The sequence below is a fragment of the Neolamprologus multifasciatus genome, chromosome 9, assembly GCF_963576455.1.
Source record: "Neolamprologus multifasciatus chromosome 9, fNeoMul1.2, whole genome shotgun sequence".
Classification (NCBI taxonomy): domain Eukaryota; kingdom Metazoa; phylum Chordata; class Actinopteri; order Cichliformes; family Cichlidae; genus Neolamprologus; species Neolamprologus multifasciatus.
Window position 1 is genome coordinate 3,573,392 of NC_140447.1, and position 16,870 is coordinate 3,590,261.

General features: G+C 41.7%; 1 long non-coding RNA gene and 4 other non-coding genes across 5 annotated transcripts in view; all 5 read left to right on the forward strand.

Annotated features, from left to right (window-relative positions):
* The window catches only part of LOC146510790 (uncharacterized), a 360,605-nt gene that overhangs the window by 199,030 nt on the left and 144,705 nt on the right, over positions 1-16,870 (forward strand). The window lies entirely within an intron of this gene.
* trnas-aga (transfer RNA serine (anticodon AGA)) lies at positions 2,065-2,146 on the forward strand. Its single transcript has one exon. It is a non-coding gene; the product is annotated as a tRNA-Ser (tRNA).
* On the forward strand, positions 10,945-11,016 carry trnag-ucc (transfer RNA glycine (anticodon UCC)). The gene has a single exon. It is a non-coding gene; the product is annotated as a tRNA-Gly (tRNA).
* trnas-aga (transfer RNA serine (anticodon AGA)) lies at positions 11,592-11,673 on the forward strand. Its single transcript has one exon. It is a non-coding gene; the product is annotated as a tRNA-Ser (tRNA).
* Positions 13,032-13,103, forward strand: trnag-ucc (transfer RNA glycine (anticodon UCC)). The gene has a single exon. It is a non-coding gene; the product is annotated as a tRNA-Gly (tRNA).

Sequence of the window (16,870 nt, forward strand, 5' to 3'; positions counted from 1 at the left end):
TTAATTCTTCGATCTTATATATGATCAACCTATCTCTAATAATCGGCTATGTACCACAGGCCTTCAAGGTGGCTGCAGTTAAACCTTTACTCAAAAAGCCATCTCTAGACCCAGCAGTCTTAGCTAATTATAGGCCAATCTCCAACCTTCCTTTCATATCAAAAATCCTTGAAAGAGTAGTTGTCAAACAGCTAACAGATCATCTGCAGAGGAATGGTTTATTTGAAGAGTTTCAGTCAGGTTTCAGAGTTCATCACAGCACAGAAACAGCTTTATTGAAGGTTACAAATGATCTTCTTATGGCCTCTGACAGTGGACTCATCTCTGTGCTTGTCCTTCTTGACCTTAGTGCAGCATTCGATACTGTTGACCATAATATTCTATTAGAGCGATTAGAACATGCTGTAGGTATTACAGGTATTGCACTGCAGTGGTTTGTATCATATCTATCTAATAGACTCCAATTTGTGCATGTAAATGGAGAGTCCTCTTCACACACTGAGGTTAATTATGGAGTTCCACAGGGTTCGGTGCTAGGACCAATTCTGTTTACATTATACATGCTTCCCCTAGGCAGCATCATTAGAAGACATAGCATACATTTTCACTGCTATGCAGATGACACCCAGCTCTATCTGTCCATGAAGCCAGATAACACACACCAATTAGTTAAACTGCAGGAATGTCTTAAAGACATAAAGACTTGGATGGCCACTAACTTTCTGCTTCTTAACTCAGATAAAACTGAGGTCATTGTACTCGGCGCTGAAAAGCTTAGAAATATGGTGTCTAACCAGATTCTTACTCTGGATGGCATTACCTTGGCCTCCAGTAACACTGTGAGGAACCTTGGAGTCATTTTTGACCAGGATATGTCCTTCAACGCACATATTAAACAAATATGTAAGACTGCGTTCTTCCATTTGCGCAACATCTCTAAAATTAGAAATATCCTGTCTCAGAGTGACGCTGAAAAACTAGTTCATGCATTTATTACTTCCAGGCTAGACTACTGCAATTCATTATTATCAGGATGTCCAAAAAACTCACTGAAAAGCCTTCAGTTAATCCAAAATGCTGCAGCAAGAGTACTGACAGGGACTAGAAAGAGAGAGCATATTTCTCCTGTTTTGGCTTCCCTTCATTGGCTTCCTGTTAAATCCAGAATTGAATTCAAAATCCTGCTCCTCACATACAAGGTCTTAAATAATCAGATCATCTTATCTTAATGACCTTGTAGTACCATATCACCCTATTAGAGCACTTCGCTCTCGCTCTGCAGGCCTACTTGTTGTTCCTAGAGTATTTAAAAGTAGAATGGGAGGGAGAGCCTTCAGTTTTCAGGCCCCTCTTCTGTGGAACCAGCTTCCAGTTTGGATTCAGGAGACAGACACTATCTCTACTTTTAAGATTAGGCTTAAAACCTTCCTTTTTGCTAAAGCATATAGTTAGGGCTGGACCAGGTGACCCTGAATCCTCCCTTAGTTATGCTGCAATAGATGTAGGCTGCCGGGGGATTCCCATGATGCATTGAGTTTTTCCTTTCCAGTCACCTTTCTCACTCACTATGTATTAACAGACCTCTCTGTATTGAATTGTATCTGTTATTAATCTCTGTCTCTCTTCCACAGCATGTCTTTATCCTGTCTTCCTTCTCTCACCCCAACCGGTCGCAGCAGATGGCCGCCCCTCCCTGAGCCTGGTTCTGCCGGAGGTTTCTTCCTGTTAAAAGGGAGTTTTTCCTTCCCACTGTCGCCAAAGTGCTTGCTCATAGGGGATCATATGATTGTTGGGCTTTTCTCTGTATCTATGAAGCGCCTTGAGGCGACATTTGTTGTGATTTGGCGCTATATAAATAAAATTGAATTGAATTAAATTGAACCGCAGCTGTGCTGCACCCATCTCACGGAACTGCAAAACCACAAGCTTTCGCACCAAAGTCGTGCAGCTACCGCATTTACAATCCAGCGTGGCTGTTGTTGTGCACATCCTACTTGAAAGACATGTGGCGTAGGACTTGGAAGACGTATGTCTTTCAAGTATGTAGCTCCACGGCCAAATGTGGTTGTTGTGGCCGAGCGGTCAAGGCGATGGACTAGAAATCCATTGGGGTCTCCCCGCACAGGTTCGAATCCTGTCGACAACGGTCAGCTGTTTTGCGGCAGTCCAGACGTTCATTTGAGAAGAAGTCACGGCACGGAGATCACCTGAGAAGGTGCCAGGAGAAAGAGCCAGGCCTTTGCTTGTGAAAATAGAGCACGCAGAAGCAATGGACCCAGCTATGTCCTGACAAAATTAGGCACATATTCAGTAAACATGGCATCCTTCAGTTGGTCTCTTAGCCACCCCAGACGTGCCCCCGTGTAGTCGTCCAGGATCCTGTCTGAGTACCGCCGATGACTGATGCGTCTGACAAATGCTGATTGCTTTGCAAGAGTACTGGGATCGGGATTGGAGGGACAGAGGATTTCACCGGGAATGGGACAACAGTAGAAATAGCTTCAAACATCAAACATTACTGCATAAAAAGCACAAAGAGTGGACACATTTCATTGTTTGGAACACTGCTTTTCACTACAGCTCTTTGCATGTAAAAAACTTTGCTCTTCTCCACAGCTGGCTGACGGACACGCAAAAGCGCAAGCAAGAGTGGCCACAGACCCACTATGCCGGCCTTTGTACACTCTCTCCATCTAATGATAGAGAGGAAGGATACATTCACTACTTCTAGCCTCCACTATTCAAATTCAGTATTTTCACAGTGTCCTAAAAGCTTCCACTAGTTTCCAAAACGCTGCATCCAGAGCACAGTCAGGGACTGGAAGGAGAGAGTATATTTCCCCCATATGGACTTCTCTCTTCATTGGCTCCCAATTACATCCCAAATAAAAATCCAAATACTTTCCCTCACACACAAGGTCTTGAATAATCACCACCAATTTTGTCTACAAGATCTCACAGTGCCATATCATCCCAACAGAGTGCTTTGCTCTCAGACTGCTGGCTTCCGAGGGGATTTAAAAGTGCAATGGAAGGCAGAGCCATCACTTTTCAGGGCCCTCTCTGTGGAACCAGCTCCCACTTTGTATTCGGGACACAGACACTTGCTCTCATTTTTTAATTAGGCGTAAAACCTTTTTGCCAACGTCCAATAACTTGAAAGAGGAGCCAAAGACATCCTCGTCCCAGATTCGTCCTGTGAGCAATTAGAAATTATTTTACTGCTATTGTTAATAATTATCATCATTACCATTGCATTAATAATACAATCTGCAGTATTGATATTGTATTCAGATGTTTAAACATATTGGTACCCAATTAGCCTTTATTACAGGTGCAGTTATAACCACTTTAAACTGTTGAGTTGAATCTATAATCTAAATGCTTTTGAATGCTTGTTATAATCTGAAATGTGTATGTGCTGGCCTTCAGTCTGGTGGAAAAGGTTACAAGTTGAAACTGAGTGCAGTTCATGATGACACAAACACACAGTAGACTTTATCTCATTTATAGGTGAGAGGTTAATCATGTTTGCTTGTAACTCTAAAATTGTCTCTGCAAAAGAGGAATAGTTTCTTGCTGTCTCTGCAAAAAGAGGAACAGTTTGGTTTTCCAGACGGGAAGTGAAAGTCAGATGACAGGAAGCATCTGCTGTGGAGACGGAGACAATGTTATTTTTAAACTGTCTTAAGTCATTGTGGTTTTGAAACCTATGTATGAACTGTATCTGAGTGACGTTTAGGGGTGTAGTAAATTTAAGCCCTGAAAGGTATAAAACACCTGCTTAGGCTCTGTAAGTTGGGGATCGGCGCTGTCTGCGTACAGTGGGCGATCTTCCCACGCGTGTGCATTAAAATCATCGTTTGACTCCACCCGGCCGGATCAGTGTTGTTATTATGGAAGTTTATTACCTCCTCTACCCCTCCTCAATATTGAACCTAACATTTTGGGGGCTCGTCCGGGATATTGAGGAGGGAGAGTGAGTTGGAGGTGTAGACAGAGAAATCCGGGGTCCGAGGTGGTCAGACGGGCAGGCACGAATATCAGTGGTCAAAGTGAGTGGGCATAAGCCGGCTTATCCAAAGGTAAGGCACTACCTGTTGAATGATTTCCAAAGCGTGCCAAATTGGACATGGAAGAATTTAAGTCTACTCACTGAAATTACTGGTGAATGTCTGTTTTGATTTTGGTGAAGGTCTATAAGTAAAAGTGAGTTCGAGTCTCACTAGGATTTAAGGAATTTTATGGGTTCGAGTCCCAAGGAAAAGGAAAACAGTGAAAGTGAGTTCGAGTCTCACGTAGGATTTAGGGAATTTGGTCATTTTATGGGTTCGAGTCCCAAATAAATTACTTGAGGACGGTGGTTCGAGTCCACTAGGAGGCGCAGTTCTCGGAGGTGACGCTCCCTCCTGGCCGAGGACGCTCGGCCTTGACCTATCGGCGAATAGGGATAGTACGGTTGGCAACCGGGGAGAACTTGGGAACCTCCAAAATAGCTAGGAGTTCGAGTCTCCTGACCGTTTGGAACGGTATCTGCGCTTTTTTGGCCAGCAGAAGTTGGACTTCGGGCGTGTAACTTTAACTTAAAACTTCGGGGAAGCCTTGGCTGTGAAATGCCAAAAATAGAGCTTCAGGCAAAGTTTGGGTTGGTTGACGCTTTTAAATTGACGTAGGGATCTTAGAGATTAGGCCAGAAACAGTTCAAGTCTGAGACTGGAGAAGTGGTTGCAAAAAACTTATAAAAGTTTATCCGCAGGGCGGTTATGTTAAATTTTCCGAAATTGTGTAGGTGCTAAAAGGCCTAAAACTCTGTGCAGTTGTAAATATAAGACGTCTGTGTAATATAGAATAAGAGATCTTAGTGTGAAAGGAGTTTCTGGGTCAACAGTGCACTGCCTGCTGACTTCTATTTTTAGACGATGTGTGTGTGAATGCAAATGAGGAGCGGTGACGCGCATGGAGATTGTTGCTTTTGGTTTAGAGTGTTATTGAGCTTTATAACTATTGTTTGCAAGTATTGCTAAATGCCTGTAACTAAGATGCTGGTTTTGCTCATTACAAGAGTATAAATAGAGTTTGAATGGATTGCTGTGAATGTGTGATCTGTGACTGAGTTTGGATATATATATATATATATATATTGAGTGCATTGTATATGCTTAAGACTAACATATTACTTTCAGTAGTAACCTTTCTCCAGCAATAAATGCTGGTGTGCTTTTTTAATTTCTTGTGTGTGCCGTGAGAATTAATAGAGGTTTCAATTTTTTTGGTTTTTTTTGACTTGCTCTTTCTGAATTATGAAAGGCATGTCTAGAATACTCTTAGGAAAGCGTATTTTGAGTTATATTCCTCAACTTCTGTCATAGTTTAAGAGTGTGAATGCTGTGAGAAGCAGGTTTTGAGTGATTGGGTGTGATTTGTACAAAAATAATAAGTAAGAAAAGCACTAGGAAAGTGGATAGTAGAGTGAGTGAAAAGTGGAAGTTTGAGAGAAAAGGCGGTGTGTGTGAGACGATTCCTGATGTCTGAAAGAGCTCTGTTGAGCACGCTGAAGACTGATGTGAATGCTGACAAATGCAAAGAATTTAGTATAGTTAAAAGTGTGTGTGCGTGAAATAAGGGTGCATTGTTTTTAGATCAAGAATTAGTACAACCAAAGAGTTTGATTAGGCTGTAAAATAGGAAAGAGGAACAGAAAATAGCAAATGGTGTGTGTGACAGGAACTGCATGCCCATAAAAGGAACTGACTGTGACAAGTGAGCACTCAGAGAGAGAAACATACGAGTTAAACTCTAGGAAGATGAAGCAAATGGAGGTTTTAAGAAAAGAAATGAAAAGGATATTAATTGTATGCTTTAGCGTGTCAACAAACAGGTGGACTTCTCTCAACCTGGAACCTTGAGTACAGTGGCAAAACCATAGATTAACAGAATTGGGAAAACAGGCCAGGTTTTGGCTTCAAATTTTACAGCTTGACCTCTCACTTTGTCCCCATCCTGAGAAGAAGCTTAAAGGACAGTTAATCTCCTGATGAAGACCGACAGAACATCGTGGACTTGAAGAATTAACAGCAGGCAAAAGACAGTGCAACTGAACCAATTAATACTGACGACGACTGATGACACCAGCAGCATGTAAGAAAGCACGTGATGCAACATGTACTCTGAATTACAGGCTGGGCCGTTGAACAGTGGGCTAAAGAGCTGTGGGAAAGCACTGGACACTGATTTTCAGATTTGCCATGCTTGGAGCAATCTTGAAAGAGACGACGGAAAGTATCAACAGAGAAGCAGAAACCACGTGATGAAAACATGCATGGTGAACTGCAGACTGATCAACAGAGAAGAAACAGAGAAGCAGCAAGCAGTTGACTTGGGACTAAAGTTGCTGGAGATTTCAAGACAACACAGGACACTGTGAAGAGAAGGACGGAGACCAGTGAGAGGTGAAGCCCAGACGAGTTCAATTGCGAGAATACAGAATATAATTGGGTTGAAATTGAAGCCTGAACTCATGATGGTTTAGAGATGTCCCCCAGATCACAACAAAGAGGTAAACAGAAAATAGAAAACACACATACACAAATTGTTACATGTGAAATTATTTTTGGAAAGAATCAGAAGTGAGATAGTTTGAATGCAGAAATCAGTGAAAAGATGCATGAATTAAACCTGATTATAAGACACATATGCAATGAAGAAGCAGCTTACACTTCATTAACATGACCATATAACATGAAATGCAATGAAGAAACAGCTTACACTCACTGAACATTAACATGAATACATATGCAATGAAGAACATGCTTACATACATGACATAAGTTGGCATTTCTGACCAGAGAGAGAGGAACGGGTAGTTTAAGCACTCATGATAATAATGAAAATGTCTCAGTTGTGTTATTTTCAGGGGCAAAGCAGACCTGGATCAATTTTCCACATGCCGCGGTCGGAAGAAAGCTATAGGTTAACATCACCAGACATGTTAAGGCAAGTTTCTGGTTGAATTGTTCACAGCGCCTGAGTCCATGAACCTCACAAGCAAGCTCTGACCTAGGGCTGAGGACCAGGGATGCTGTTATTTCAGGTGGGAAATCAAAATTTGGGTTAGCAAATTTGGGGAAGAGAAAACTGACTGCTTAAGTGGAGAATTGTGAAGGAGTCGGAAACACTGCAAAAAGCAACATATGCAAAATCACATACACAAGCAGAAAATGCATTAACCTTACAAGGACAAGCTCATGAAGATTAATGCATAGACACTAATTAAACCAGGCTAAGAACATAAACATACGCAATGAAAATCAGCTTGCTACTTGTATGAGTGTTAAAATGGTGTGAATGTTTAATAAAATACACTTAGAGCTTGAAGATGAGGAATAACTCAAAGAAGCTATATGACAGAGGGAGTGAGTTATGGAAAAAAGAAAAGAAAAGTGATTAAAGTAGTTTTTATAAGAGTGACTTAGGAGTGCTCTTGTACTGATTGATCAAAGCAAGTGATTAGTATAGAAATTAAAGTAATTCAATAAAGTGGTAAGGTTTAAACATGTATTTCTCTTGTTACGGCAACTTCTTGAGATATGACTCAGTATGCAAATTAACTGGAGTGAGTGGTGACGAGGAAGCTTCCTGTGTGTGTGTGTGACTGAAGAGGATTACTTGGTGAAATATAATGGTAAAGTTGTAATGGGTTTATATCTTATGCTGAATCTAAGTATGTTAAAGTGTGTCAGGACTCTGGTGGCAAACCTTTGGCGTGTTTAAGATTTTTGAGGTTGTTGTGGTGATGGGTTGATTCGGTCAGTTAGGTTTGGGTTGTTTTGTTTTTTATTTTTAATAGAGGGAGTTTTAGTAAACATGGACATGTCTAAGAGGGGCCCATTATTTTTGTAACAGTGCACTTAGAGAAAACCTGTCAGGTGTTTTTTTGTTTTTGTTTTGTGTTTTGATGAGCTAATAATCAGCTCTCTTTTTCTCATTTTTGTTCTAAGCAGGCCTGCAACGGTGAATAACAGCGCTGACAAATTCTCGGGAGAGCAAATATAAGGTGGGCTTTCCAGATTACAACTGGCTGAGGAGAAGGCTACCTGTGGGGACCTAATCAGGTCGTAAGTCCCTGTCTAAAAGGATTGTAGCGATTCAATCCAATCCAAAACCATAAGGAACTATTTTCTTAAAAAAGAAAATAAGACAAATGAATGAGCTCATTTTGCTGAGATTGGAGAATCTGATTACTTGCGCGGGAATCTCTACTATCAGCAAAAAACCTGGTGTGAATGCGTGTGAGTGAATTTGCGTGACTGGACCAAAGTTGGGATGATTAACTTTTTTCTTTTTAATTTCCTAAGCTTGGGTGAAGCATTTTTAGTTAAGCATTTTTGTTTGACACATGTGATGTGTCAAAAAAGGGGGAATTTAAGGTATAAAATAGGTTTTAGGATCATGTTATAACTTTTGGAGTTTTTTGATAATCTAGATATGGTAAAACTGAAGCAGAAATTGTTATTGTTATGTTAAGGTTAGAGGATTAAAGTGAACTGAATCCTGTTTAGAAGATAAAATGCCGGTGTTTATAAAAGCTGTGTACAAAACTTAAAGGGAAACTGTGGGAATAAAAGATATGGGGAAACTAGTGAAGATTGTAGGAGTAGAAAATGTTTGATTTCTTTTTGATTTCTAGAAGAAGTGGTTATAATGTAGGCTTACACATACAGATATTACATAGATTTATTTTTAGGATAAAGGAGAGAGCTTATACGTAGAAATGATTTTTACACATTGCATTTTTGTGCTAATTAAAGAGTTGTGGCTCAGTCTATTGAAGGTTAGAAGCTTCACCGAGCGCGACGTCTTGGTTGATATATTGGGGGAGACTTGGAGCATAAAGGGGCGCACATGCTTACAAACACATAGAATCCATAAACCTGAAATTCATTTAGCTTATAACTGAATCTGGCTGAAAGAGGAGAAACTTGTTGATATAATTCGGGCCATTAACAAAAGGGGGCCACTGTAGAAGTTAACTCTAGTTTATAAAGGAGCAAAATGAAATAAAGATGCTATATCAACAACAGGTTATGACACAGGAAATGTGAGTTTTAAAATGAAGTTAGTGTTAACACACGGGAGTTGTGTTTAGGCAGCGTTTAGCTCTGATAAAATTTATGCACGCGTAATTGCTTATATGCTTAAACTTAATTGATCAAAATGGTTGTTTTCTTTTTGATCTTTTAGTAGAATAGGCGCTTATAATGATTTTCTTGTGATCTATTGTGAAAGGTGACTTTTAGGGCAGAGTGGAGGCACTTGCAGCAGTGACAGTTCTGTGTATAAGGTGTTGATGATTAGATAGGGGAAAATAGAGCGAGCAACAGGAAACATATGTAGGGCCGTGAAAGCAACGCATTAAGAGTGTTAAAATGATGATTACTGAGATGAGTAATGTTGAAGAATATGTAGAAATAATAGTTAATAAGTCAAAAGACAATTAGGTTCATGCTTTTGATTAAAGAGTCCCAGACATAGTAGGTTGAACCAAGTTTGAATAAAGAGAACAATTGATGAACATGATAAGTTAGGGAGGCGTAGGAAAAGGTGTTTTGTTCCTTTGCAGGACATCTCGGCTACCACAGGGGGTGAGGATCCTGGAGGCCCGAGACCTGAAGGACCACAAGAGAGGGACCCAGAAAAAACCTAATCTCACGCATGGACTGTTCTTAAGGGGGAGCTGACGTTTATTACTGGACCACCTAAGATGATATGATGTTGTTGTCTGATTGGCAGAGCCAGAAGACGGCTAGAGAGGGTCAGAGCAATGACACAAATAAGTGTGGTGACCCTATTTTTTTTTTAAGGAAAAAGGGTCACCAAGAGAGGGAATGTGAGCAATTAGAAATTATTTTACTGCTATTGTTAATAATTATCATCATTACCATTGCATTAATAATACAATCTGCAGTATTGATATTGTATTCAGATGTTTAAACATATTGGTACCCAATTAGCCTTTATTACAGGTGCAGTTATAACCACTTTAAACTGTTGAGTTGAATCTATAATCTAAATGCTTTTGAATGCTTGTTATAATCTGAAATGTGTATGTGCTGGCCTTCAGTCTGGTGGAAAAGGTTACAAGTTGAAACTGAGTGCAGTTCATGATGACACAAACACACAGTAGACTTTATCTCATTTATAGGTGAGAGGTTAATCATGTTTGCTTGTAACTCTAAAATTGTCTCTGCAAAAGAGGAATAGTTTCTTGCTGTCTCTGCAAAAAGAGGAACAGTTTGGTTTTCCAGACGGGAAGTGAAAGTCAGATGACAGGAAGCATCTGCTGTGGAGACGGAGACAATGTTATTTTTAAACTGTCTTAAGTCATTGTGGTTTTGAAACCTATGTATGAACTGTATCTGAGTGACGTTTAGGGGTGTAGTAAATTTAAGCCCTGAAAGGTATAAAACACCTGCTTAGGCTCTGTAAGTTGGGGATCGGCGCTGTCTGCGTACAGTGGGCGATCTTCCCACGCGTGTGCATTAAAATCATCGTTTGACTCCACCCGGCCGGATCAGTGTTGTTATTATGGAAGTTTATTACCTCCTCTACCCCTCCTCAATATTGAACCTAACAGTCCCAAGACAGATTCACGCCTTTTCGCACCTTATCTGCTGTGACGTGAAGAACTCGCGTGACCATTGCGACTCTCAAGGTGCTAAAAATCACGCAAGAGTTTAAATGCGTGAGAGGCCACACTTGAGTAGCAAAGAAGCTTAGCTGATGAGATTAAATGTGCAGTTGCATGAAAGCACTAGTCTTTTTAGTGATCCACCTTTTGACCAGTTTAGAACCTGACAAGCGAGTAATCACAATGCCCACCTTGTTAATTGTCCTGAAAAGCTTTATAAGCCGGACAATTAATCAGTGATGTTGCACTCTTTCACAGCGATGGTGGTATAGTGGCGAGCATAGCTGCCTTCCAAGCAGTTGACCCGGGTTTGATTCCCGGCCATCGCAGTTGCCACTCGCAGTGCTGTTCAAGCATGTGGGCTGCGTACTGTTTTACACTAAAAACGTTCTCCGCTCTTTCTGCAAAGGCTTACAATGTCAGGCCAGGTGCATTCTTCATCGGCCTCGCTGCTACCGTTTGCTGTGGAAAGACACTCTTCACACAGGCTTTGAGTTCTCATCACTTCATACCTATACCTTCTTACATGAAACTGGGATTGGACACGCTACTTCTTCATAAAGACGCCCAGTCCCGCTTTAAATATTGTGCTGAATGTTTGGAATGAAAATAACATTTTACGAACCATGTACTGATCAGCTCTTTGCGGTGGCAAAATCATCAGCTGGGTGTGTTACTGTTTATGCAAACAAGCAAGCTAATGTCAGCCAGCTAGCTTCAACCGCAGCTGTGCTGCACCCATCTCACGGAACTGCAAAACCACAAGTTTTCGCACCAAAGTCGTGCAGCTACCGCATTTACAATCCAGCGTGGCTGTTGTTGTGCACATCCTACTTGAAAGACGTGTGGCGTAGGACTTGGAAGACGTATGTCTTTCAAGTATGTAGCTCCACGGCCAAGTGTGGTTGTTGTGGCCGAGCGGTCAAGGCGATGGACTAGAAATCCATTGGGGTCTCCCCGCACAGGTTCGAATCCTGTCGACAACGGTCAGCTGTTTTGCGGCAGTCCAGACGTTCATTTGAGAAGAAGTCACGGCACGGAGATCACCTGAGAAGGTGCCAGGAGAAAGAGCCAGGCCTTTGCTTGTGAAAAAAGAGCACGCAGAAGCAATGGACCCAGCTATGTCCTGACAAAATTAGGCACATATTCAGTAAACATGGCATCCTTCAATTGGTCTCTTAGCCACCCCAGACGTGCCCCCGTGTAGTCGTCCAGGATCCTGTCTGAGTACCGCCGATGACTGATGCGTCTGACAAATGCTGATTGCTTTGCAAGAGTACTGGGATCGGGATTGGAGGGACAGAGGATTTCACCGGGAATGGGACAACAGCAGAAATAGCTTCAAACATCAAACATTACTGCATAAAAAGCACAAAGAGTGGACACATTTCATTGTTTGGAACACTGCTTTTCACTACAGCTCTTTGCATGTAAAAAACTTTGCTCTTCTCCACAGCTGGCTGACGGACACGCAAAAGCGCAAGCAAGAGTGGCCACAGACCCACTATGCCGGCCTTTGTACACTCTCTCCATCTAATGATAGAGAGGAAGGATACATTCACTACTTCTAGCCTCCACTATTCAAATTCAGTATTTTCACAGTGTCCTAAAAGCTTCCACTAGTTTCCAAAACGCTGCATCCAGAGCACAGTAGGGACTGGAAGGAGAGAGTATATTTCCCCCATATGGACTTCTCTCTTCATTGGCTCCCAATTACATCCCAAATAAAAATCCAAATACTTTCCCTCACACACAAGGTCTTGAATAATCACCACCAATTTTGTCTACAAGATCTCACAGTACCATATCATCCCAACAGAGTGCTTTGCTCTCAGACTGCTGGCTTCCGAGGGGATTTAAAAGTGCAATGGAAGGCAGAGCCATCACTTTTCAGGGCCCTCTCTGTGGAACCAGCTCCCACTTTGTATTCGGGACACAGACACTTGCTCTCATTTTTTAATTAGGCGTAAAACCTTTTTGCCAACGTCCAATAACTTGAAAGAGGAGCCAAAGACATCCTCGTCCCAGATTCGTCCCAAGACAGATTCACGCCTTTTCGCACCTTATCTGCTGTGACGTGAAGAACTCGCGTGACCATTGCGACTCTCAAGGTGCTAAAAATCACGCAAGAGTTTAAATGCGTGAGAGGCCACACTTGAGTAGCAAAGAAGCTTAGCTGATGAGATTAAATGTGCAGTTGCATGAAAGCACTAGTCTTTTTAGTGATCCACCTTTTGACCAGTTTAGAACCTGACAAGCGAGTAATCACAATGCCCACCTTGTTAATTGTCCTGAAAAGCTTTATAAGCCGGACAATTAATCAGTGATGTTGCACTCTTTCACAGTGATGGTGGTATAGTGGCGAGCATAGCTGCCTTCCAAGCAGTTGACCCGGGTTCGATTCCCGGCCATCGCAGTTGCCACTCGCAGTGCTGTTCAAGTATGTGGGCTGCGTACTGTTTTACACTAAAAACGTTCTCCGCTCTTTCTGCAAAGGCTTACAATGTCAGGCCAGGTGCATTCTTCATCGGCCTCGCTGCTACCGTTTGGTGTGGAAAGACACTCTTCACACAGGCTTTGAGTTCTCATCACTTCATACCTATACCTTCTTACATGAAACTGGGATTGGACACGCTACTTCTTCATAAAGACGCCCAGTCCCGCTTTAAATATTGTGCTGAATGTTTGGAATGAAGATAACATTTTACGAACCATGTACTGATCAGCTCTTTGCGGTGGCAAAATCATCAGCTGTGTGTGTTACTGTTTATGCAAACAAGCAAGCTAATGTCAGCCAGCTAGCTTCAACCGCTCGCTCGCTCGCTCTGTGGTATAGTATCGCTTCCTGTTCCTGCTCAAACATAGTGGTGTTTCTGAGTAGCTTATTTGCTTAGCAGTTTAATTAACAACTTTTAAATACATTCTTTTTTCACAGTATAATCTTCACGTGCTTCATCCGAAGCACACTTTCTGTGTACTCACTACCTAATTTATAGTATTCACTCACTGTCTCTGTACTGTTTCGCTAGCTTAGCTCGTAGCCGACCCGTTAGCACCATGGCTACTTCACCTGTCCCTCCTGCACTTTCTTGCTCATTGTGTCAGATGTTTAGTTACTCCTCGGCCTCCTTTAGCAGTAATGATATCTGTAACAAATGTAGCATATTTGCAGCTCTGGAGGCCAGGATTACTGAATTGGAGACTCGGCTTTGCACCCTGCTCTCACCCTTAGCTAGCCAGGCCCCTGTAGCTGGTGCAGCCGAAGATAGCGTAGGCCCCGCTAGCTGTTCCCCGGCAGACCCCAAGCAGCTGGGGAAAGGCTGGGTAACGGTGAGGAGGAAGCGTAGTCCTAAACAGAAGCCCCAGGTACACCACCAACCCGTTCATGTGTCTAACCGTTTTTCCCCACTCGGTGACACACCCGCCGGGGGTCAAACTCTGGTAATTGGTGATTCTGTTCTCAGACATGTGAAGCTAGAGACACCGGCAACCATAGTCAATTGTCTTCCAGGGGCCAGAGCAGGCGACATTGAAGGAAATTTAAAACTGCTGGCTAAGGGTAAACGTAAATTCAATAAAATCATAATTCACGTCGGCAGTAATGACACCCGGTTACGCCAATCGGAGGTCACTAAAATCAATATTGAATCGGTGTGTAACTTTGCCAAAACAATGTCGGACTCTGTAGTTTTCTCTGGTCCCCTCCCCAATCAGACCAGGAGTGACATGTTTAGCCGCATGTTCTCCTTAAATTGCTGGCTGTCTGAGTGGTGTCCCAGAAACGATGTGGGCTTCATAGATAATTGGCAAACCTTCTGGAGGAAACCTGGTCTTGTTAGGAGAGATGGCATCCATCCCACTTTGGATGGAGCAGCTCTCATTTCTAGAAATATCGACAAATTTAGTAAACCCCTCAAAACATGACTATCCAGAGTTGGGACCAGGAAGCAGAGTTGCAGTCTTACATGCCTCTCTGCAGCTTCTCTCCTCCTGCTACCCCCCCAAAAACCCATCTCCATAGAGACTGTGTCTGCTTCCAAAAAGACAAAAAACAAACTAAAAACCAGCAACAAACAACTTAAACAATCACAAAGAAAGAACAATACAGTATCCACATCTGAACCAAAGAGTAAAACAGTGAAATGTGGATTATTAAATATTAGGTCTCTCTCCTCCAAGTCTCTGTTAGTACATGACTTAATAATTGATCAACAAATTGATTTACTCTGCCTTACAGAAACCTGGTTGCAGCAGGATGATTATGTTAGTTTAAATGAATCAACACCCCCGAGTCATTCTAACTACCAGAAATCTCGAAGCACAGGTCGAGGGGGCGGTGTGGCAGCAATTTTTCACACCAGTCTATTAATTAATGAAAGACCAAGACAGACTTTTAATTCATTTGAAAGCCTGATGCTTAACATTGTCCACCCCAGCTGTGAAACTCAGAAACCAGTCTTACTTGTTATCATCTATCGTCCACCTGGGCCTTACACAGAGTTTCTGTCTGATTTCTCAGACTTTATATCTAATTTAGTTCTGAGCTCAGATAAAATAATTATTGTGGGTGATTTTAACATCCATGTAGATGCTAAAAATGACAGCCTCAACATGGCATTTAATCTGTTGTTAGACTCAATTGGTTTCTCTCAAAATGTAAAAGAACCCACCCACCACTTTAATCACACTCTAGATCTTGTTTTAACATATGGCATAGAAACTGAACATTTAACAGTGTTTCCTGAAAACCCTCTCCTGTCTGATCATTTCTTGATAACATTTACATTTACAATAATTGATTACGCAGCAGTGGAGAGTGGACTTTATCAAAGTAGATGTCTTTCTGAAAGCGCTGTAACTAAGTTTAAGAATATAATCCAGCCACTGTTATCATCGTCAATGCCCTGTACCAACACAGAGCAGAGCAGCTATCTGAACGCTACCCCAACAGAGGTCGATTATCTTGTTAATAATTTCACCTCCTCACTACGTACGACTCTGGATACTGTAGCTCCAGTGAAAACTAAGGTCTCTAATCAGAAGTACCTGACCCCGTGGTATAATTCTCAAACACGTACCCTAAAGCAGATGACTCGTAATCTGGAGAGGAAATGGCGTGTCACAAATTTAGAGGATCATCATTTAGCCTGGAGAAATAGTTTGTTGCTTTATAAGAAAGCCCTCCGCAAAGCCAGAACAGCTTACTACTCATCACTGATTGAAGAAAATAAGAACAACCCCAGGTTTCTCTTCAGCACTGTAGCCAGGCTGACAAAAAGTCAGAGCTCTGTTGAGCCAACCATCCCTTTAACGTTAACTAGTGATGACTTCATGAACTTCTTCACAAATAAAATTTTTATCATTAGAGAAAAAATTACCAATAATCATCCCACAGATCTAATATTATCTACAGCTACTCTTAGTTCCATTGATGTTAAGTTAGACTCTTTTTCTCCAATCGATCTTTCTGAGTTAACTTCAATAATTACTTCCTCCAAACCATCAACGTGTCTTTTAGACCCCATTCCTACAAAACTGCTCAAAGAAGTCCTGCCATTGATTAATTCTTCGATCTTATATATGATCAACCTATCTCTAATAATCGGCTATGTACCACAGGCCTTCAAGGTGGCTGCAGTTAAACCTTTACTCAAAAAGCCATCTCTAGACCCAGCAGTCTTAGCTAATTATAGGCCAATCTCCAACCTTCCTTTCATATCAAAAATCCTTGAAAGAGTAGTTGTCAAACAGCTAACAGATCATCTGCAGAGGAATGGTTTATTTGAAGAGTTTCAGTCAGGTTTCAGAGTTCATCACAGCACAGAAACAGCTTTATTGAAGGTTACAAATGATCTTCTTATGGCCTCTGACAGTGGACTCATCTCTGTGCTTGTCCTTCTTGACCTTAGTGCAGCATTCGATACTGTTGACCATAATATTCTATTAGAGCGATTAGAACATGCTGTAGGTATTACAGGTATTGCACTGCAGTGGTTTGTATCATATCTATCTAATAGACTCCAATTTGTGCATGTAAATGGAGAGTCCTCTTCACACACTGAGGTTAATTATGGAGTTCCACAGGGTTCGGTGCTAGGACCAATTCTGTTTACATTATACATGCTTCCCCTAGGCAGCATCATTAGAAGACATAGCATACATTTTCACTGCTATGCAGATGAC